The sequence below is a fragment of the Oncorhynchus mykiss genome, chromosome 23, assembly GCF_013265735.2.
Source record: "Oncorhynchus mykiss isolate Arlee chromosome 23, USDA_OmykA_1.1, whole genome shotgun sequence".
Taxonomy (NCBI): Eukaryota; Metazoa; Chordata; class Actinopteri; order Salmoniformes; family Salmonidae; genus Oncorhynchus; species Oncorhynchus mykiss.
The window spans coordinates 1,202,956-1,226,500 of record NC_048587.1 but is presented as its reverse complement, the minus strand read 5'-3'; the positions used below and the strand labels follow the sequence as shown (position 1 = coordinate 1,226,500).

General features: G+C 39.1%; 1 protein-coding gene across 1 annotated transcript in view; it reads right to left on the bottom strand.

Annotated features, from left to right (window-relative positions):
- Positions 1 to 23,545, bottom strand: part of LOC110516888 (formin-2) — a 163,958-nt gene that overhangs the window by 61,928 nt on the left and 78,485 nt on the right. The window lies entirely within an intron of this gene.

Below are 23,545 nucleotides of genomic sequence, written 5' to 3'. Positions count from 1 at the left end.
GATCCTCAATACTGGGGCCCCACAAGGGTGCGTTCTGAGCCCTCTCCTGTACTCCCTGTTCCCCCACGACTGCGTGGCCACGCACGCCTCCAACTCAATCATCAAGTTTGCGGACGACACAACAGTGGTAGGCATGATTACCAACAACGACGAGACGGCCTACAGGGAGGAGGTGAGGGCCCTCGGAGTGTGGTGTCAGGAAAATAACCTCACACTCAACGTCAACAAAACTAAGGAGATGATTGTGGACTTCAGGAAACAGCAGAGGGAACACCCCCCTATCCACATCGATGGAACAGTAGTGGAGAGGGTAGCAAGTTTTAAGTTCCTCGGCATACACAGACAAACTGAATTGGTCCACTCACACAGACAGCATCGTGAAGAAGGCGCAGCAGCGCCTCTTCAACCTCAGGAGGCTGAAGAAATTCGGTTTGTCACCAAAAGCACTCACAAACTTCTACGATGCACAATCGAGAGCATCCTGGCGGTCTATATCACCGCCTGGTACGGCAACTGCTCCGCCCACAACCGTAAGGCTCTCCAGAGGGTAGTGAGGTCTGCACAACGCATCACCGGGGGCAAACTACCTGCCCTCCAGGACACCTACACCACCCGATGTTACAGAAAGGCCATAAAGATCATCAAGGACATCAACCACCCGAGCCACTGCCTGTTCACCCCGCTATCATCCAGAAGGCGAGGTCAGTACAGGTGCATCAAAGCTGGGACCGAGAGACTAAAAAACAGCTTCTATCTCAAGGCCATCAGACTGTTAAACAGCCACCACCAACATTGAGTGGCTGCTGCCAACACACTGACACTGACTCAACTCCAGCCACTTTAATAATGGGAATTGATGGGAAATGTAAATATAATCACTAGCCACTTTAAACAATGCTACCTTATATAATGTTACTTACCCTACATTATTCATCTCATATGCATACGTGTATACTGTACTCTATATCATCGACTGCATCCTTATGTAATACATGTATCACTAGCCACTTTAACTATGCCACTTTGTTTACATACTCACCTCATGTATATACTGTACTCGATACCATCTACTGTATCCTGCCTATGCTGCTCTGTACCATCACTCATTCATATAGCCTTATGTACATATTCTTTATCCCCTTACACTGTGTATAAGACAGTAGTTTTGGAATTGTTAGTTAGATTACTTGTTGGTTATTACTGCACTGTCGGAACTAGAAGCACAAGCATTTCGCTACACTCGCATTAACATCTGCTAACCATGTGTAAGTGACAAATAAAATTTGATTTGATTTGGTTAGAGTGGAGGGGCGACAGGTAGCCTAGTGGTTAGAGTGGAGGGGCAGTAGGTAGCCTAGTGGTTAAAGAGTTGGACCAGTAACCGAAAGGTTGCAAGTTCAAATCCCCGAGCTGACAAGGTACAAACCTGTCGTTCTGCCCCTGAACAGGTAGTTCCCCGGTAGGCCGTCATAGTAAATAAGAATTTGTTTTTAACTGACTTGTTAAATTAAAGGTCAAATAAAAATGCAAAAAGACAGTGGCTCCATTGAATGATTTAAGACGTTAAACTGAACAGCCGATGCTCAACGAAACTCCTTATTCAAAAGTTAGAAATACAATGTAGCCAGTGTTTCAAAGAAAATACAGAGCCATCTTCCCAACTGCTCTGTTATAAACTCGGCCTATTTCTAAAATGTTTCTTAAAGTCTCATTTCAAACCTTAACCCAATCCTAAATCACACTTCTAACCTTAACCTTAAATTAAGACAAAAAAGCACTTTCATAGATTGTTTTGATATAGCCAGTTGACTCGCTCTCAGTTCTGAGTTCAGACACCTGTGAGAGCAGGATCTTCTATGCCAGACTGAGCCCCGTTTTAAATGGGTTCTCATTATTAACCCCTGGTAGGGGGTTAGAGGGAAAGGAACCATATCATTGTTTTCAGAGTGACTTCACAGAGCTCCATCTATAGTGCCAGACCTGGTTCCTCGCTGTTCTGAAACTGACTCAATGTGCAGTAAGATGTCTAACCACCACTAGAATATCTCTGTTCTGAGAATGACTCAATGTGCAGTAAGATGTCTAACCACCACTAGAATATCTCTGTTCTGAAACTGACTCAATGTGCAGTAAGATGTCTAACCACCACTAGAATATCTCTGTTTTTAAAATGCTGTATTTCACGTCGCATCGACTCAGAGAAAATTGAATGTTGAAGTAAACAAGTCTTTAAAGTAAAAAACCCTTGTGTTTTCTGAGACACGGTTGGGTAGGGAGGGTATTGTTTCCTTTCTTACTGGTTTAATTTCATCAAAACATTGAAATATTGGACTCATTAGGGACTTCTGTTGATTTGACGTGTACATTCCACCTCAAAACACACAGAAGAAAAGAGACATTCATATTTCCATCTCTACAGAGTACAGAGACATTCAGACGCAGGCAGGACTCTCATTTTCATTGGTCAGTATTCCTGAGAAAAGTACCCTTCTCAAAGGGAAAACAAAGATAATTCATGTAAATGACAGATCTTGTGTCTGGTTTCTTCTTTCGCTATATATAATTCATAATGTGGGAAGAGAGGCATTGATCAGCAGTTGTTGCTGTTCATGGCAGACGAGAGAAGTTGGAAAAACTTTGTAGACGTTGTTCTTTTTAGGAATGTGGTGGTAACCAACATCAACACTGTTCTGGAATCAGATAATGGACAGAGAATAGAAAGGGTCTCATTGATCTCACTTCCTGGCGGCTAACGTGATCACAGGAAGTGTTTGTGACAAGACACCATCAGACAGTTCGCCCTGGACAAAGTAGCAGTATTTTTGTTGGGGGGGGGGGGGGCAAGGGGGGTTATTTCTTGCATTATTCGCTCAGAGCATTTCTAGTATTGCTACCAACATTAAGGGGGAAAATAAAACTTTAAAAAAATAAAAAAACTCTGTCCATCCAGGGAGACGGCTCTGTCCATCCAGGGAGACGGCTCTGTCCAGCCAGGGAGACGGCTCTGTCCATCCAGGGAGACGGCTCTGTCCATCCAGGGAGACGGCTCTGTCCATCCAGGGAGACGGCTCTGTCCATCCAGGGAGACGGCTCTGTCCATCCAGGGAGACGGCTCTCACCACATCAGTTTATAACGCTGTAGCATGTAGGAGCCATCACCACATCAGTTTATAATGATGTAGGAGCCATCACCACATCAGTTTATAACGCTGTAGCAGCCATCACCACATCAGTTTATAACGCTGTAGGAGCCATCACCACATCAGTTTATAATGCTGTAGGAGCCATCACCACATCAGTTTATAACGCTGTAGGAGCCATCACCACATCAGCTTATAACGCTGTAGCATGTAGGAGCCATCACCACATCAGTTTATAACGCTGTAGGAGCCATCACCACATCACTTTATAATGCTGTAGCATGTAGGAGCCATCACCACATCAGTTTATAATGCTGTAGCATGTAGGAGCCATCACCACATCAGTTTATAATGCTGTAGCATGTAGGAGCCATCACCACCTCAGTATAAAATGCTGTAGGAGCCATCACCACATCAGTATATAATGCTGTAGGAGCCATCACCACATCAGTTTATAATGCTGTAGCATGTAGGAGCTATCACCACATCAGTTTATAACGCTGTAGCATGTAGGAGCCATCACCACATCAGTTTATAATGCTGTAGGAGCCATCACCACATCACTTTATAATGCTGTAGCATGTAGGAGCCATCACCACATCAGTTTATAATGCTGTAGCATGTAGGAGCCATCACCACATCAGTATATAACGCTGTAGCATGTAGGAGCCATCACTACATCAGTTTATAATGCTGTAGCATGTAGGAGCCATCACCACCTCAGTATATAATGCTGTAGGAGCCATCACCACATCAGTTTATAATGCTGTAGCATGTAGGAGCCATCACCACATCAGTTTATAATGCTGTAGCATGTAGGAGCCATCACCACCTCAGTATATAATGCTGTAGGAGCCATCACCACATCAGTTTATAATGCTGTAGGATGTAGGAGCCATCACCACCTCAGATTATGTTGTAGGAGCCATCACCACATTAGTATATAATGCTGTAGGAGCCATCACCGCATCAGATTATAATGCTGTAGGAGCCATCACCACATCAGTTTATAACGCTGTTGGAGCCATCACCACATCAGTTTATAACGCTGTAGGAGCCATCACCACATCAGATTATAACGCTGTAGGAGCCATCACTACATCAGTTTATAATGCTGTAGGAGCCATCACTACATCAGTTTATAACGCTGTAGGAGCCATCACCACATCAGTTTATAACGCTGTAGGAGCCATCACCAGATCAGTTTATAACGCTGTAGGAGCCATCACCACATCAGTTTATAACGCTGTAGGAGCCATCACCACATCAGTTTATAACGCTGTAGGAGCCATCACCACATCAGTTTATAACGCTGTAGGAGCCATCACCACATCAGTTTATAACGCTGTAGGAGCCATCACCACATCAGTTTATAACGCTGTAGGAGCCATCACCACATCAGTTTATAACGCTGTAGGAGCCATCACCACATCAGTTTATAACGCTGTAGGAGCCATCACCACATCAGTTTATAACGCTGTAGGAGCCATCACCACATCAGTTTATAACGCTGTAGGAGCCATCACCACATCAGTTTATAACGCTGTAGGAGCCATCACCACATCAGTTTATAACGCTGTAGGAGCCATCACCAAATCAGTTTATAATGCTGTAGGAGCCATCACCACATCAGTTCATAACGCTGTAGCATGTAGGAGCCATCACTACATCAGTTTATAATGCTGTAGCATGTAGGAGCCATCACCACCTCAGTATATAATGCTGTAGGAGCCATCACCACATCAGTTTATAATGCTGTAGCATGTAGGAGCCATCACCACATCAGTTTACAATGCTGTAGCATGTAGGAGCCATCACCACCTCAGTATATAATGCTGTAGGAGCCATCACTACATCAGTTTATAATGCTGTAGGATGTAGGAGCCATCACCACCTCAGATTATAATGTTGTAGGAGCCATCACCACATTAGTATATAATGCTGTAGGAGCCATCACCACATCAGATTATAATGCTGTAGGAGCCATCACCACATCAGTTTATAACGCTGTAGGAGCCATCACCACATCAGTTTATAACGCTGTAGGAGCCATCACCACATCAGATTATAATGCTGTAGGAGCCATCACTACATCAGTTTATAATGCTGTAGGAGCCATCACTACATCAGTTTATAACGCTGTAGGAGCCATCACCACATCAGTTTATAACGCTGTAGGAGCCATCACCACATCAGTTTATAACGCTGTAGGAGCCATCACCACATCAGTTTATAACGCTGTAGGAGCCATCACCACATCAGTTTATAACGCTGTAGGAGCCATCACCACATCAGTTTATAACGCTGTAGGAGCCATCACCACATCAGTTTATAATGCTGTAGGAGCCATCACCACATCAGTTTATAACGCTGTAGGAGCCATCACCACATCACTTTATAATGCTGTAGCATGTAGGAGCCATCACCACATCAGTTTATAATGCTGTAGCATGTAGGAGCCATCACCACATCAGTTTATAATGCTGTAGCATGTAGGAGCCATCACCACCTCAGTATAAAATGCTGTAGGAGCCATCACCACATCAGTATATAATGCTGTAGGAGCCATCACCACATCAGTTTATAATGCTGTAGCATGTAGGAGCTATCACCACATCAGTTTATAACGCTGTAGCATGTAGGAGCCATCACCACATCAGTATATAACGCTGTAGCATGTAGGAGCCATCACTACATCAGTTTATAATGCTGTAGCATGTAGGAGCCATCACCACCTCAGTATATAATGCTGTAGGAGCCATCACCACATCAGTTTATAATGCTGTAGCATGTAGGAGCCATCACCACATTAGTTTATAATGCTGTAGCATGTAGGAGCCATCACCACCTCAGTATATAATGCTGTAGGAGCCATCACCACATCAGTTTATAATGCTGTAGGATGTAGGAGCCATCACCACCTCAGATTATGTTGTAGGAGCCATCACCACATTAGTATATAATGCTGTAGGAGCCATCACCGCATCAGATTATAATGCTGTAGGAGCCATCACCAATTCAGTTTATAACGCTGTTGGAGCCATCACCACATCAGTTTATAACGCTGTAGGAGCCATCACCACATCAGATTATAACGCTGTAGGAGCCATCACTACATCAGTTTATAATGCTGTAGGAGCCATCACTACATCAGTTTATAACGCTGTAGGAGCCATCACCACATCAGTTTATAACGCTGTAGGAGCCATCACCAGATCAGTTTATAACGCTGTAGGAGCCATCACCACATCAGTTTATAACGCTGTAGGAGCCATCACCACATCAGTTTATAACGCTGTAGGAGCCATCACCACATCAGTTTATAACGCTGTAGGAGCCATCACCACATCAGTTTATAACGCTGTAGGAGCCATCACCACATCAGTTTATAACGCTGTAGGAGCCATCACCACATCAGTTTATAACGCTGTAGGAGCCATCACCACATCAGTTTATAACGCTGTAGGAGCCATCACCACATCAGTTTATAACGCTGTAGGAGCCATCACCACATCAGTTTATAACGCTGTAGGAGCCATCACCACATCAGTTTATAACGCTGTAGGAGCCATCACCACATCAGTTTATAACGCTGTAGGAGCCATCACCAAATCAGTTTATAACGCTGTAGGAGCCATCACCACATCAGTTCATAACGCTGTAGCATGTAGGAGCCATCACTACATCAGTTTATAATGCTGTAGCATGTAGGAGCCATCACCACCTCAGTATATAATGCTGTAGGAGCCATCACCACATCAGTTTATAATGCTGTAGCATGTAGGAGCCATCACCACATCAGTTTACAATGCTGTAGCATGTAGGAGCCATCACCACCTCAGTATATAATGCTGTAGGAGCCATCACCACATCAGTTTATAATGCTGTAGGATGTAGGAGCCATCACCACCTCAGATTATAATGTTGTAGGAGCCATCACCACATTAGTATATAATGCTGTAGGAGCCATCACCACATCAGATTATAATGCTGTAGGAGCCATCACCACATCAGTTTATAACGCTGTAGGAGCCATCACCACATCAGTTTATAACGCTGTAGGAGCCATCACCACATCAGTTTATAACGCTGTAGGAGCCATCACCACATCAGTTTATAACGCTGTAGGAGCCATCACCACATCAGTTTATAACGCTGTAGGAGCCATCACCACATCAGTTTATAACGCTGTAGGAGCCATCACCACATCAGTTTATAACGCTGTAGGAGCCATCACCACATCAGTTTATAACGCTGTAGGAGCCATCACCACATCAGTTTATAACGCTGTAGGAGCCATCACCACATCAGTTTATAACGCTGTAGGAGCCATCACCAAATCAGTTTATAACGCTGTAGGAGCCATCACCACATCAGTTCATAACGCTGTAGCATGTAGGAGCCATCACTACATCAGTTTATAATGCTGTAGCATGTAGGAGCCATCACCACCTCAGTATATAATGCTGTAGGAGCCATCACCACATCAGTTTATAATGCTGTAGCATGTAGGAGCCATCACCACATCAGTTTACAATGCTGTAGCATGTAGGAGCCATCACCACCTCAGTATATAATGCTGTAGGAGCCATCACCACATCAGTTTATAATGCTGTAGGATGTAGGAGCCATCACCACCTCAGATTATAATGTTGTAGGAGCCATCACCACATTAGTATATAATGCTGTAGGAGCCATCACCACATCAGATTATAATGCTGTAGGAGCCATCACCACATCAGTTTATAACGCTGTAGGAGCCATCACCACATCAGTTTATAACGCTGTAGGAGCCATCACCACATCAGTTTATAACGCTGTAGGAGCCATCACCACATCAGTTTATAACGCTGTAGGAGCCATCACCACATCAGTTTATAACGCTGTAGGAGCCATCACCACATCAGTTTATAACGCTGTAGGAGCCATCACCACATCAGTTTATAACGCTGTAGGAGCCATCACCACATCAGTTTATAACGCTGTAGGAGCCATCACCACATCAGTTTATAACGCTGTAGGAGCCATCACCACATCAGTTTATAACGCTGTAGGAGCCATCACCACATCAGTTTATAACGCTGTAGGAGCCATCACCACATCAGTTTATAACGCTGTAGGAGCCATCACCACATCAGTTTATAACGCTGTAGGAGCCATCACCACATCAGTTTATAACGCTGTAGGAGCCATCACCACATCAGTTTATAACGCTGTAGGAGCCATCCCCACATCAGTTTATAACGCTGTAGGAGCCATCACCACATCAGTTTATAACGCTGTAGGAGCCATCACCACATCAGTTTATAACGCTGTAGGAGCCATCACCACATCAGTTTATAATGCTGTAGGAGCCATCACCACATCAGTTTATAACGCTGTAGGAGCCATCACCACATCAGTTCATAATGCTGTAGCATGTAGGAGCCATCAGCACATCAGTTTATAACGCTGTAGCATGTAGGAGCCATCACCACATCAGTTTATAACGCTGTAGCATGTAAGAGCCATCACCACATCAGTTTATAATGCTGTAGGATGTAGGAAACATCACCACATCAGTTTATAACGCTGTAGGAGCCATCACCACATCAGTTTATAACGCTGTAGCATGTAGGAGCCATCACCACATCACGAGACAACAGAGCACGAGGACAGAAAGGAAATGAGGTCACTGCTTCCAGAAAGCCAGGGGAACTTTTCCTTCAAAACACGTCCTCTTCTAAACAATGACAGCAAAACAAACAACCAACAACTCAAAAGTCAGTGAACAACAAAGAAACAAGACAACTCTCTCGTTGACGCAAGAAAACAGCATTATGAAAACTGAAGGAAATGCCTTTTTATTGTACAAAAATATCAGTCGATCGATTCACTCACTGTCCTCTCCCTCTAAATATTAGTGTTCCTAGTGGGTCGTATTCCACCCAAGGTCAGTGTGTAGAACAAGGCGACAGTACATGGCCCAAACTGCTACTGGTCAGTAGAGGGTCTGACAGTCAGGTCTACAGACTGCTACTGGTCAGCAGGGGGTCTGACAGTCAGGTCTACAGTACAGACTGCTACTGGTCAGTATGGGGTCTGACAGTCAGGTATACAGACTGCTACTGGTCAGTATGGGGTCTGACAGCCAGGTCTACAGACTGCTACTGGTCAGCAGGGGGTCTGACAGTCAGGTCTACAGACTGCTAGTGGTCAGTAGGGGGTCTGACAGCCAGGTCTACAGACTGCTACTGGTCAGCAGGGGGTCTGACAGTCAGGTCTACAGACTGCTAGTGGTCAGCAGGGGGTCTGACAGTCAGGTCACAGACTGCTAGTGGTCAGCAGGGGGTCTGACAGTCAGGTCACAGACTGCTAGTGGTCAGCAGGGGGTCTGACAGTCAGGTCTACAGTACAGACTGCTACTGGTCAGCAGGGGGTCTGACAGTCAGGTCTACAGTACAGACTGCTACTGGTCAGTAAGAGGTCTGACAGTCAGGTCTACAGACTGCTACTGGTCAGCAGGGGGTGTGACAGTCAGGTCTACAGTACAGACTGCTACTGGTCAGTATGGGGTCTGACAGTCAGGTCTACAGTACAGACTGCTAATGGTCAGTATGGGGTCTGACAGTCAGGTCTACAGTACAGACTGCTACTGGTCAGTATGGGGTCTGACAGTCAGGTCTACAGACTGCTACTGGTCAGCAGGGGGTCTGAGAGTCAGGTCTACAGTACAGACTGCTACTGGTCAGTAAGGGGTCTGACAGTCAGGTCTACAGACTGCTACTGGTCAGTAGGGGGTCTGACAGTCAGGTCTGAAGACTGCTACTGGTCAGCAGGGGGTCTGACAGTTAGGTCTACAGACTGCTACTGGTCAGCAGGGGGTCTGACAGTCAGGTCTACAGACTGCTACTGGTCAGTAGGGGGTCTGACAGTCAGGTCTACAGACTGCTACTGGTCAGCAGGGGGTCTGACAGTCAGGCCTACAGACTGCTACTGGTCAGCAGGGGGTCTGACAGTCAGGTCTACAGTACAGACTGCTACTGGTCAGTATGGGGTCTGACAGTCAGGTATACAGACTGCTACTGGTCAGTAGGGGGTCTGACAGCCAGGTCTACAGACTGCTACTGGTCAGCAGGGGGTCTGACAGTCAGGTCTACAGACTGCTAGTGGTCAGCAGGGGGTCTGACAGTCAGGTCTACAGACTGCTAGTGGTCAGCAGGGGGTCTGACAGTCAGGTCACAGACTGCTACTGGTCAGCAGGGGGTCTGACAGTCAGGTCTACAGTACAGACTGCTACTGGTCAGCAGGGGGTCTGACAGTCAGGTCTACAGTACAGACTGCTACTGGTCAGTAAGAGGTCTGACACTCAGGTCTACAGACTGCTACTGGTCAGCAGGGGGTGTGACAGTCAGGTCTACAGTACAGACTGCTACTGGTCAGTATGGGGTCTGACAGTCAGGTCTACAGTACAGACTGCTAATGGTCAGTATGGGGTCTGACAGTCAGGTCTACAGTACAGACTGCTACTGGTCAGTATGGGGTCTGAGAGTCAGGTCTACAGTACAGACTGCTACTGGTCAGTAAGGGGTCTGACAGTCAGGTCTACAGACTGCTACTGGTCAGTAGGGGGTCTGACAGTCAGGTCTACAGACTGCTACTGGTCAGCAGGGGGTCTGACAGTTAGGTCTACAGACTGCTACTGGTCAGCAGGGGGTCTGACAGTCAGGTCTACAGACTGCTACTGGTCAGTAGGGGGTCTGACAGTCAGGTCTACAGACTGCTACTGGTCAGCAGGGGGTCTGACAATTAGGTCTACAGACTGCTACTGGTCAGTAGGGGGTCTGACAGTCAGGTCTACAGACTGCTACTGGTCAGCAGGGGGTCTGACAGTCAGGTCTACAGTACAGACTGCTACTGGTCAGTATGGGGTCTGACAGTCAGGTCTACAGTACAGACTGCTAATGGTCAGTATGGGGTCTGACAGTCAGGTCTACAGTACAGACTGCTACTGGTCAGTATGGGGTCTGAGAGTCAGGTCTACAGTACAGACTGCTACTGGTCAGTAAGGGGTCTGACAGTCAGGTCTACAGACTGCTACTGGTCAGTAGGGGGTCTGACAGTCAGGTCTACAGACTGCTACTGGTCAGTAGGGGGTCTGACAGTCAGGTCTACAGACTGCTACTGGTCAGCAGGGGGTCTGACAGTTAGGTCTACAGACTGCTACTGGTCAGCAGGGGGTCTGACAGTCAGGTCTACAGACTGCTACTGGTCAGTAGGGGGTCTGACAGTCAGGTCTACAGACTGCTACTGGTCAGCAGGGGGTCTGACAATTAGGTCTACAGACTGCTACTGGTCAGTAGGGGGTCTGACAGTCAGGTCTACAGTACAGACTGCTAGTGGTCAGCAGGGGGTCTGACAGTCAGGTCTACAGTACAGACTGCTACTGGTCAGTAAGAGGTCTGACAGTCAGGTCTACAGACTGCTACTGGTCAGCAGGGGGTCTGACAGTCAGGTCTACAGTACAGACTGCTACTGGTCAGTATGGGGTCTGACAGTCAGGTCTACAGTACAGACTGCTACTGGCCAGTATGGGGTCTGACAGTCAGGTCTACAGACTGCTACTAGTCAGCAGGGGGTCTGACAGTCAGGTCAACAGTACAGACTGCTACTGGTCAGTAGGGGGTCTGACAGTCAGGTCTACAGACTGCTACTGGTCAGCAGGGGGTCTGACAGTCAGGTCTACAGACTGCTAGTGGTCAGCAGGGGGTCTGACAGTCAGGTCACAGACTGCTAGTGGTCAGCAGGGGGTCTGACAGTCAGGTCTACAGTACAGACTGCTACTGGTCAGCAGGGGGACTGACAGTCAGGTCTACAGTACAGACTGCTACTGGTCAGCAGGGGGTCTGACAGTCAGGTCTACAGTACAGACTGCTACTGGTCAGTAAGAGGTCTGACAGTCAGGTCTACAGTACAGACTGCTACTGGTTAGTAGGAGGTCTGACAGTCAGGTCTACAGACTGCTACTGGTCAGCAGGGGGTCTGACAGTCAGGTCTACAGACTGCTACTGGTTAGTAGGAGGTCTGACAGTCAGGTCTACAGTACAGACTGCCACTGGTCAGTAATGGGTCTGACAGTCAGGTCTAAAGACTGCTACTGGTTAGTATGGGGTCTGACAGTCAGGTCTACAGACTGCTACTGGTCAGCAGGGGGTCTGACAGTCAGGTCTACAGACTGCTACTGGTTAGTAGGAGGTCTGACAGTCAGGTCTACAGTACAGACTGCCACTGGTCAGTAATGGGTCTGACAGTCAGGTCTAAAGACTGCTACTGGTTAGTATGGGGTCTGACAGTCAGGTCTACAGACTGCTACTGGTCAGCAGGGGGTCTGACAGTCAGGTCTACAGTACAGACTGCTACTGGTCAGTAATGGGTCTGACAGTCAGGTCTACAGACTGCTACTGGTCAGTAGGGGGTCTGACAGTCAGGTCTACAGACTGCTACTGGTCAGCAGGGGGTCTGACAATTAGGTCTACAGACTGCTACTGGTCAGTAGGGGGTCTGACAGTCAGGTCTACAGACTGCTACTGGTCAGCAGGGGGTCTGACAGTCAGGCCTACAGACTGCTACTGGTCAGCAGGGGGTCTGACAGTCAGGTCTACAGTACAGACTGCTACTGGTCAGTATGGGGTCTGACAGTCAGGTATACAGACTGCTACTGGTCAGTAGGGGGTCTGACAGCCAGGTCTACAGACTGCTACTGGTCAGCAGGGGGTCTGACAGTCAGGTCTACAGACTGCTAGTGGTCAGCAGGGGGTCTGACAGTCAGGTCTACAGACTGCTAGTGGTCAGCAGGGGGTCTGACAGTCAGGTCACAGACTGCTAGTGGTCAGCAGGGGGTCTGACAGTCAGGTCTACAGTACAGACTGCTACTGGTCAGCAGGGGGTCTGACAGTCAGGTCTACAGTACAGACTGCTACTGGTCAGCAGGGGGTCTGACAGTCAGGTCTACAGTACAGACTGCTACTGGTCAGTAAGAGGTCTGACACTCAGGTCTACAGACTGCTACTGGTCAGCAGGGGGTGTGACAGTCAGGTCTACAGTACAGACTGCTACTGGTCAGTATGGGGTCTGACAGTCAGGTCTACAGTACAGACTGCTACTGGTCAGTATGGGGTCTGACAGTCAGGTCTACAGTACAGACTGCTACTGGTCAGTATGGGGTCTGACAGTCAGGTCTACAGACTGCTACTGGTCAGCAGGGGGTCTGAGAGTCAGGTCTACAGTACAGACTGCTACTGGTCAGTAAGGGGTCTGACAGTCAGGTCTACAGACTGCTACTGGTCAGCAGGGGGTGTGACAGTCAGGTCTACAGTACAGACTGCTACTGGTCAGTATGGGGTCTGACAGTCAGGTCTACAGTACAGACTGCTACTGGTCAGTATGGGGTCTGACAGTCAGGTCTACAGTACAGACTGCTACTGGTCAGTAAGGGGTCTTACAGTCAGGTCTACAGACTGCTACTGGTCAGCAGGGGGTCTGACAGTCAGGTCTACAGACTGCTACTGGTCAGCAGGGGGTCTGACAGTCAGGTCACAGACTGCTAGTGGTCAGCAGGGGGTCTGACAGTCAGGTCTACAGTACAGACTGCTACTGGTCAGCAGGGGGTCTGACAGTCAGGTCTACAGTACAGACTGCTACTGGTCAGCAGGGGGTCTGACAGTCAGGTCTACAGTACAGACTGCTACTGGTTAGTAGGAGGTCTGACAGTCAGGTCTACAGACTGCTACTGGTCAGCAGGGGGTCTGACAGTCAGGTCTACAGACTGCTACTGGTTAGTAGGAGGTCTGACAGTCAGGTCTACAGTACAGACTGCTACTGGTCAGTAATGGGTCTGACAGTCAGGTCTAAAGACTGCTACTGGTTAGTATGGGGTCTGACAGTCAGGTCTACAGACTGCTACTGGTCAGCAGGGGGTCTGACAGTCAGGTCTACAGTACAGAATGCTACTGGTCAGTAATGGGTCTGACAGTCAGGTCTACAGACTGCTACTGGTTAGTAGTGGGTCTGACAGTCAGGTCTACAGTACAGACTGCTACTGGTCAGTATGGGGTCTGACAGTCAGGTCTACAGTACAGACTGCTACTGGTTAGTAGGAGGATAATGATATAGTTATGGTTATATACAGTATAGTGTTGTAATGATATAGTTATATACAGTATAGTGTTGTAATGATATAGTTATATACAGTATAGTGTTGTAATGATATAGTTATATACAGTATAGTGTTGTAATGATATAGTTATATACAGTATAGTGTTATAATGATATAGTTATGGTTATATACAGTATAGCGTTGTAATGATATAGTTATGGTTATATACAGTATAGTGTTGTAATGATATAGTTATGGGGGTCAGTATAGTGTTGTAATGATATAGTTATATACAGTATAGTGTTGTAATGATATAGTTATATACAGTATAGTGTTATAATGATAGTTATATACAGTATAGTGTTGTAATGATATAGTTATATACAGTATAGTGTTGTAATGATATAGTTATATACAGTATAGTGTTGTAATGATATAGCTATGGGGGTCAGTATAGTGTTGTAATGATATAGTTATATACAGTATAGTGTTGTAATGATATAGCTATGGGGGTCAGTATAGTGCTGTAATGATATAGTTATGGGGGTCAGTATAGTGTTGTAATGATATAGTTATATACAGTATAGTGTTGTAATGATATAGTTATTTACAGTATAGTGTTGTAATGATATAGTTATATACAGTATAGTGTTGTAATGATATAGTTATATACAGTATAGTGTTGTAATGATATAGTTATTTACAGTATAGTGTTGTAATGATATAGTTATTTACAGTATAGTGTTGTAATGATATAGTTATTTACAGTATAGTGTTGTAATGATATAGTTATGGGGGTCAGTATAGTGTTGTAATGATATAGTTATATACAGTATAGTGTTGTAATGATATAGTTATTTACAGTATAGTGTTGTAATGATATAGTTATATACAGTATAGTGTTGTAATGATATAGTTATATACAGTATAGTGTTGTAATGATATAGTTATATACAGTATAGTGTTGTAATGATATAGTTATTTACAGTATAGTGTTGTAATGATATAGTTATATACAGTATAGTGTTGTAATGATATAGTTATATACAGTATAGTGTTGTAATGATATAGTTATATACAGTATAGTGTTGTAATGATATAGTTATAGTTATATACAGTATAGTGTTGTAATGATATAGTTATATACAGTATAGTGTTGTAATGATATAGTTATTTACAGTATAGTGTTGTAATGATATAGTTATATACAGTATAGTGTTGTAATGATATAGTTATATACAGTATAGTGTTGTAATGATATAGTTATATACAGTATAGTGTTGTAATGATATAGTTATGGGGGTCAGTATAGTGTTGTAATGATATAGTTATATACAGTATAGTGTTGTAATGATATAGTTATATACAGTATAGTGTTGTAATGATATAGTTATATACAGTATAGTGTTGTAATGATATAGTTATATACAGTATAGTGTTGTAATGATATAGTTATATACAGTAAAGTGTTGTAATGATATAGTTATGGTTATATACAGTATAGTGTTGTAATGATATAGTTATGGGGGTCAGTATAGTGTTGTAATGATATAGTTATATACAGTATAGTGTTGTAATGATATAGTTATATACAGTATAGTGCTGTAATGATATAGTTATTTACAGTATAGTGTTGTAATGATATAGTTATATACAGTATAGTGTTGTAATGATATAGTTATATACAGTATAGTGTTGTAATGATATAGTTATATACAGTATAGTGTTGTAATGATATAGTTATATACAGTAAAGTGTTGTAATGATATAGTTATATATAGTAAAGTGTTGTAATGATATAGTTATATACAGTATAGTGCTGTAATGGTATAGTTATGGGGGTCAGTATAGTGTTGTAATGATAGTTATATACAGTATAGTGTTGTAATGATATAGTTATATACAGTATAGTGTTGTAATGATATAGTTATATACAGTATAGTGCTGTAATGATATAGTTATGGGGGTCAGTATAGTGTTGTAATGATATAGTTATATACAGTATAGTGTTGTAATGATAGTTATATACAGTATAGTGTTGTAATGATATAGTTATATACAGTATAGTGTTGTAATGATATAGTTATATACAGTATAGTGTTGTAATGATATAGTTATATACAGTATAGTGTTGTAATGATATAGTTATATACAGTATAGTGTTGTAATGATATAGTTATATACAGTATAGTGTTGTAATGATATAGTTATATACAGTATAGTGTTGTAATGATATAGTTATATACAGTATAGTGTTGTAATGATATAGTTATGGGGCTCAGTATAGTGTTGTAATGATATAGTTATATACAGTATAGTGTTGTAATGATATAGTTATATACAGTATAGTGTTGTAATGATATAGTTATGGGGGTCAGTATAGTGTTGTAATGATATAGTTATATACAGTATAGTGTTGTAATGATATAGTTATGGTTATATACAGTATAGTGTTGTAATGATATAGTTATATACAGTATAGTGTTGTAATGATATAGTTATGGGGGTCAGTATAGTGTTGTAATGATATAGTTATGGGGGTCAGTATAGTGTTGTAATGATATAGTTATGGGGGTCAGTATAGTGTTGTAATGATATAGTTATATACAGTATAGTGTTGTAATGATAGTTATATACAGTATAGTGTTGTAATGATATAGTTATATACAGTATAGTGTTGTAATGATATAGTTAGATACAGTATAGTGTTGTAATGATATAGTTATATACAGTATAGTGTTGTAATGATATAGTTATGGGGGTCAGTATAGTGTTGTAATGATATAGTTATATACAGTATAGTGTTGTAATGATATAGTTATGGGGGTCAGTATAGTGTTGTAATGATATAGTTATATACAGTATAGTGTTGTAATGATATAGTTATATACAGTATAGTGTTGTAATGATATAGTTATGGGGGTCAGTATAGTGTTGTAATGATATAGTTATATACAGTATAGTGTTGTAATGATATAGTTATATACAGTATAGTGTTGTAATGATATAGTTATATACAGTATAGTGTTGTAATGATATAGTTATGGGGGTCAGTATAGTGTTGTAATGATATAGTTATATACAGTATAGTGTTGTAATGATATAGTTATGGGGGTCAGTATAGTGTTGTAATGATATAGTTATATACAGTATAGTGTTGTAATGATATAGTTATATACAGTATAGTGTTGTAATGATATAGTTATGGGGGTCAGTATAGTGTTGTAATGATATAGTTATGGGGGTCAGTATAGTGTTGTAATGATATAGTTATGGGGGTCAGTATAGTGTTGTAATGATAGTTATATACAGTATAGTGTTGTAATGATATAGTTATATACAGTATAGTGTTATAATGATATAGTTATATACAGTATAGTGTTGTAATGATATAGTTATATACAGTATAGTGTTGTAATGATATAGTTATGGTTATATACAGTATAGTGTTGTAATGATATAGTTATATAGAGTATAGTGTTGTAATGATATAGTTATATACAGTATAGTGTTGTAATGATATAGTTATATACAGTATAGTGTTGTAATGATATAGTTATGGGGGTCAGTATAGTGTTGTAATGATATAGTTATATACAGTATAGTGTTGTAATGATATAGTTATATACAGTATAGTGTTGTAATGATATAGTTATATACAGTATAGTGTTGTAATGATATAGTTATGGGGGTCAGTATAGTGTTGTAATGATATAGTTATATACAGTATAGTGGTGTAATGATATAGTTATATACAGTATAGTGTTGTAATGATATAGTTATATACAGTATAGTGTTGTAATGATATAGTTATATACAGTATAGTGTTGTAATGATATAGTTATGGGGCTCAGTATAGTGTTGTAATGATATAGTTATATACAGTATAGTGTTGTAATGATATAGTTATATACAGTATAGTGCTGTAATGATATAGTTATATACAGTATAGTGTTGTAATGATATAGTTATGGTTATATACAGTATAGTGTTGTAATGATATAGTTATATACAGTATAGTGTTGTAATGATATAGTTATATACAGTATAGTGTTGTAATGATATAGTTATATACAGTATAGTGTTGTAATGATATAGTTATGGGGGTCAGTATAGTGTTGTAATGATATAGTTATGGGGGTCAGTATAGTGTTGTAATGATAGTTATATACAGTATAGTGTTGTAATGATATAGTTATGGGGGTCAGTATAGTGTTGTAATGATATAGTTATGGGGGTCAGTATAGTGTTGTAATGATATAGTTATATACAGTATAGTGTTGTAATGATATAGTTATATACAGTATAGTGTTGTAATGATATAGTTATATACAGTATAGTGTTGTAATGATATAGTTATGGTTATATACAGTATAGTGTTGTAATGATATAGTTATATAGAGTATAGTGTTGTAATGATATAGTTATATACAGTATAGTGTTGTAATGATATAGTTATATACAGTATAGTGTTGTAATGATATAGTTATGGGGGTCAGTATAGTGTTGTAATGATATAGTTATATACAGTATAGTGTTGTAATGATATAGTTATGGGGGTCAGTATAGTGTTGTAATGATATAGTTATATACAGTATAGTGGTGTAATGATATAGTTATATACAGTATAGTGTTGTAATGATATAGTTATATACAGTATAGTGTTGTAATGATATAGTTATATACAGTATAGTGTTGTAATGATATAGTTATATACAGTATAGTGTTGTAATGATATAGTTATGGGGCTCAGTATAGTGTTGTAATGATATAGTTATATACAGTATAGTGTTGTAATGATATAGTTATATACAGTATAGTGCTGTAATGATATAGTTATATACAGTATAGTGTTGTAATGATATAGTTATATACAGTATAGTGTTGTAATGATATAGTTATGGTTATATACAGTATAGTGTTGTAATGATATAGTTATATACAGTATAGTGTTGTAATGATATAGTTATATACAGTATAGTGTTGTAATGATATAGTTATATACAGTATAGTGTTGTAATGATATAGTTATGGGGGTCAGTATAGTGTTGTAATGATATAGTTATGGGGGTCAGTATAGTGTTGTAATGATATAGTTATATACAGTATAGTGTTGTAATGATATAGTTGTATACAGTATAGTGTTGTAATGATATAGTTATATAGAGTATAGTGGTGTAATGATATAGTTATGGGGGTCAGTATAGTGTTGTAATGATAGTTATATACAGTATAGTGTTGTAATGATATAGTTATGGGGGTCAGTATAGTGTTGTAATGATATAGTTATGGGGGTCAGTATAGTGTTGTAATGATATAGTTATATACAGTATAGTGTTGTAATGATATAGTTATGGGGGTCAGTATAGTGTTGTAATGATATAGTTATATACAGTATAGTGTTGTAATGATATAGTTATATACAGTATAGTGTTGTAATGATATAGTTATATACAGTATAGTGTTGTAATGATATAGTTATATACAGTATAGTGTTGTAATGATATAGTTATGGGGGTCAGTATAGTGTTGTAATGATATAGTTATATACAGTATAGTGTTGTAATGATATAGTTATATACAGTATAGTGTTGTAATGATATAGTTATATACAGTATAGTGTTGTAATGATATAGTTATATACAGTATAGTGCTGTAATGATATAGTTATATACAGTATAGTGTTGTAATGATATAGTTATATACAGTATAGTGCTGTAATGATATAGTTATGGGGGTCAGTATAGTGTTGTAATGATATAGTTATTTACAGTATAGTGTTGTAATGCTATAGTTGTATACAGTATAGTGTTGTAATGATATAGTTATATACAGTATAGTGTTGTAATGATATAGTTATATACAGTATAGTGTTGTAATGATATAGTTATGGGGGTCAGTATAGTGTTGTAATGATATAGTTATATACAGTATAGTGTTGTAATGATATAGTTATATACAGTATAGTGTTGTAATGATATAGTTATATACAGTATAGTGTTGTAATGATATAGTTATATACAGTATAGAGTTGTAATGATATAGTTATATACAGTATAGTGCTGTAATGATATAGTTATATACAGTATAGTGTTGTAATGATATAGTTATATACAGTATAGTGTTGTAATGATATAGTTATTTACAGTATAGTGTTGTAATGATATAGTTATGGGGTCAGTATAGTGTTGTAATGATATAGTTATTTACAGTATAGTGTTGTAATGATATAGTTATGGTTATATACAGTATAGTGTTGTAATGATATAGTTATATACAGTATAGTGTTGTAATGATATAGTTATGGGGGTCAGTATAGTGTTGTAATGATATAGTTATGGGGGTCAGTATAGTGTTGTAATGATATAGTTATATACAGTATAGTGTTGTAATGATATAGTTATTTACAGTATAGTGTTGTAATGATATAGTTATATACAGTATAGTGTTGTAATGATATAGTTATATACAGTATAGTGTTGTAATGATATAGTTATATACAGTATAGTGTTGTAATGATATAGTTATGGTTATATACAGTATAGTGTTGTAATGATATAGTTATATACAGTATAGTGTTGTAATGATATAGTTATATACAGTATAGTGTTGTAATGATATAGTTATATACAGTATAGTGTTGTAATGATATAGTTATATACAGTATAGTGCTGTAATGATATAGTTATATACAGTATAGTGTTGTAATGATATAGTTATGGTTATATACAGTATAGTGTTGTAATGATATAGTTATATACAGTATAGTGTTGTAATGATATAGTTATGGGGGTCAGTATAGTGTTGTAATGATATAGTTATGGGGGTCAGTATAGTGTTGTAATGATATAGTTATATACAGTATAGTGTTGTAATGATATAGTTATGGTTATATACAGTATAGTGTTGTAATGATATAGTTATATACAGTATAGTGTTGTAATGATATAGTTATATACAGTATAGTGTTGTAATGATATAGTTATATACAGTATAGTGTTGTAATGATATAGTTATATACAGTATAGTGTTGTAATGATATAGTTATATACAGTATAGTGCTGTAATGATATAGTTATATACAGTATAGTGTTGTAATGATATAGTTATATACAGTATAGTGTTGTAATGATATAGTTATTTACAGTATAGTGTTGTAATGATATAGTTATGGGGTCAGTATAGTGTTGTAATGATATAGTTATTTACAGTATAGTGTTGTAATGATATAGTTATGGTTATATACAGTATAGTGTTGTAATGATATAGTTATATACAGTATAGTGTTGTAATGATATAGTTATGGGGGTCAGTATAGTGTTGTAATGATATAGTTATGGGGGTCAGTATAGTGTTGTAATGATATAGTTATATACAGTATAGTGTTGTAATGATATAGTTATATACAGTATAGTGTTGTAATGATATAGTTATATACAGTATAGTGTTGTAATGATATAGTTATGGGGGTCAGTATAGTGTTGTAATGATATAGTTATATACAGTATAGTGTTGTAATGATATAGTTATATACAGTATAGTGTTGTAATGATATAGTTATATACAGTATAGTGTTGTAATGATATAGTTATATACAGTATAGTGTTGTAATGATATAGTTATATACAGTATAGTAATGATATAGTTATGGGGGTCAGTATAGTGTTGTAATGATATAGTTATATACAGTATAGTGTTGTAATGATATAGTTATGGGGGTCAGTATAGTGTTGTAATGATATAGTTATATACAGTATAGTGTTGTAATGATATAGTTATGGGGGTCAGTATAGTGTTGTAATGATATAGTTATATACAGTATAGTGTTGTAATGATATAGTTATGGGGGTCAGTATAGTGTTGTAATGATATAGTTATATACAGTATAGTGTTGTAATGATATAGTTATGGGGGTCAGTATAGTGTTGTAATGATATAGTTATATACAGTATAGTGTTGTAATGATATAGTTATATACAGTATAGTGTTGTAATGATATAGCTATGGGGTCAGTATAGTGTTGTAATGATATAGTTATGGTTATATACAGTATAGTGTTGTAATGATATAGTTATGGGGGTCAGTATAGTGCTGTAATGATATAGTTATGGGGGTCAGTATAGTGTTGTAATGATATAGTTATATACAGTATAGTGTTGTAATGATATAGTTATGGTTATATACAGTATAGTGTTGTAATGATATAGTTATGGGGGTCAGTATAGTGCTGTAATGATATAGTTATGGGGGTCAGTATAGTGTTGTAATGATATAGTTATGGGGGTCAGTATAGTGTTGTAATGATATAGTTATATACAGTATAGTGTTGTAATGATATAGTTATATACAGTATAGTGTTATAATGATATAGTTATATACAGTATAGTGTTGTAATGATATAGTTATATACAGTATAGTGTTGTAATGATATAGTTATATACAGTATAGTGTTGTAATGATATAGTTATGGGGGTCAGTATAGTGTTGTAATGATATAGTTATATACAGTATAGTGTTGTAATGATATAGTTATGGTTATATACAGTATAGTGTTGTAATGATATAGTTATATACAGTATAGTGTTGTAATGATATAGTTATATACAGTATAGTGTTGTAATGATATAGTTATGGGGGTCAGTATAGTGTTGTAATGATATAGTTATATACAGTATAGTGTTGTAATGATATAGCTATGGGGTCAGTATAGTGTTGTAATGATATAGTTATGGTTATATACAGTATAGTGTTGTAATGATATAGTTATGGGGGTCAGTATAGTGCTGTAATGATATAGTTATGGGGGTCAGTATAGTGTTGTAATGATATAGTTATATACAGTATAGTGTTGTAATGATATAGTTATATACAGTATAGTGTTGTAATGATATAGTTATGGTTATATACAGCATAGTGTTGTAATGATATAGTTATGGGGGTCAGTATAGTGCTGTAATGATATAGTTATGGGGGTCAGTATAGTGTTGTAATGATATAGTTATATACAGTATAGTGTTGTAATGATATAGTTATGGGGGTCAGTATAGTGTTGTAATGATATAGTTATATACAGTATAGTGTTATAATGATATAGTTATATACAGTATAGTGTTGTAATGATATAGTTATATACAGTATAGTGTTGTAATGATATAGTTATATACAGTATAGTGTTGTAATGATATAGTTATATACAGTATAGTGTTGTAATGATATAGTTATATACAGTATAGTGTTGTAATGATATAGTTATATACAGTATAGTGTTGTA